Below are 1,790 nucleotides of genomic sequence, written 5' to 3'. Positions count from 1 at the left end.
ATATATACATATATATATATATATATATATATATATTAAACAATGTCAGGCACACAAATGTTGCAACTAGCAAGAGAAAAATTAGAACAAAAATAACAGTACAAACAACAAATGATTAAGTTGCGAAAATTTATATATGTATATATATACATATGAGCAGAGAAGCTCAAAGAATTGGAGAAGAGGAGAAAGAGAGAGAGTGAGAAACGGACCCTGTTTGGCATAGTTGTCACTAAACAAGGATAATAATAATAATAATACTAATAACAATAACAACGGTTAGTATTATTATTATAACTAGTACTGTTATTAATCTTATGAAACTGACAACCAAAACAAACGATTAGGACAGGAAATATTAAATTAAATGAGAAAGAAGACCCTCAAAATCCCGTCTCTTAGGAATCATTGATCTTATTAACATCATCATCATTAATAATAATTATTAAAAGAAATCGCTGTTATTATACTAATCGTTATTATGATTGGTATCTAAATGGTGTGAATGGTTTATCTAGAAATTGTCGGTGATATATAGTTTTAGAGATTAGAGCTTGTACGTGATTATTGTATTTTTTCGGATGAGTGGAGGGTCTCTTTCGCTCTCTCTCAGAGTGAAAAATAAATTGAAATAAAAGCAAGAAAGCTGGGGGCGAAAATAACAAGACACAACCCCCCCACTAACTTGGAGTTGAAGTTTAAAGTAAGAAAGAACCAACTCAAAAACTATTATTATATTTTCGGATAGGAATAATATGAAGACAGAGAGAGAGGGGAAAAGATGGGGAGGAAAGTTGGAAGTTGGTAAAAGAAATCTTTTAGAACCTCAAAAACAGGACTTATCGGGAGAGGAATAATAATGATAAAAACAAAAGAAATGGCAAAAACAAATTTCTTTCCTATCCTGCTATCTTTTTCTCCTAATGGATATTTAAACGATGAAGTTATTTCATAGAGCTAAAAAGCCTCTCAAACAAACCAATGTTAATATAGATGTATATACTTTACTTACTTTGCAGTGTGTGTATGTATGTCTTTAGAATGGATTCAGGCAGTAAAATAAACTAAGAAATAAATAACCAAAAAAATGCTCTCAGCTGAGAGAAGTGGCAGAAGATAGAGACAGACAGCACTGGTAGTTTAATAAACAGTAGTACAAGTATTGGAGTTAGGTGTTATAATAGCGTCAGTGCGCGTGGAGGGGGTGGTGGAAGAGGCGGTGATAGTTATAGTGGCGGTGATGGTGGGTACAGTGATACCGATGATGGTGGTGGTGGTGGTGGTGGTTATAACGGTGACGATGATGGTGGTGGAGGTGTTGATAGTTATAAAAGGTGGAGGAGACGGCGAAGAGGGTGGTGAGCAGTCGGGCCGTGTTCAGTAGTTTTTTTTCTGATTTGACCGAAGGTTTCTCTTTAAAAGTTAAATAGAATAGAATGAAATAAAATATAATAAAAACTAAGAGCGATTGAACAAGGAAGGGGGATAGAGAAAAAAATCACAAACCTTACTTGTACAATTGTAAATTTTTAGAAAAGAAATGGATAGAGTGAGAGAGAGAATCGAATAGGTTTTTTATTTATCTATTGGTATATTATGCATTATGTATATGTAGTTATTTCTGTTTTTTCTTGGAAATGTTTCTTGGAATAGGATAACTTTCAATCTAATCGGCAGAAAATATCTGTAGTAATATACATGTATGTATATTTAAATTTTGGATTGATCGGAAAATATACATTCTCATATATATATATATATATATATATATATATATATATATATATATA

General features: G+C 31.9%; 1 protein-coding gene across 2 annotated transcripts in view; it reads right to left on the bottom strand.

Annotated features, from left to right (window-relative positions):
* LOC106883967 (uncharacterized) overlaps positions 1–1,790 on the bottom strand; it is a 90,827-nt gene that overhangs the window by 33,631 nt on the left and 55,406 nt on the right. The window contains exon 1 of one of the 2 annotated variants that reach the window (XM_052977056.1): positions 1,013–1,144. The exons of the other annotated variant lie outside the window; for it this stretch is intronic. The gene's annotated coding sequence lies outside the window, so the exon portion shown is untranslated. Of the gene's footprint in view, positions 1–1,012; positions 1,145–1,790 lie in introns of those variants that run through there. 2 annotated transcript variants of the gene reach the window in all.

This window comes from Octopus bimaculoides, chromosome 26 (assembly GCF_001194135.2).
Source record: "Octopus bimaculoides isolate UCB-OBI-ISO-001 chromosome 26, ASM119413v2, whole genome shotgun sequence".
NCBI lineage: Eukaryota > Metazoa > Mollusca > Cephalopoda > Octopoda > Octopodidae > Octopus > Octopus bimaculoides.
Note: the sequence above shows the minus strand (reverse complement) of the source record. Positions and strands in the feature narration are given on the sequence as shown.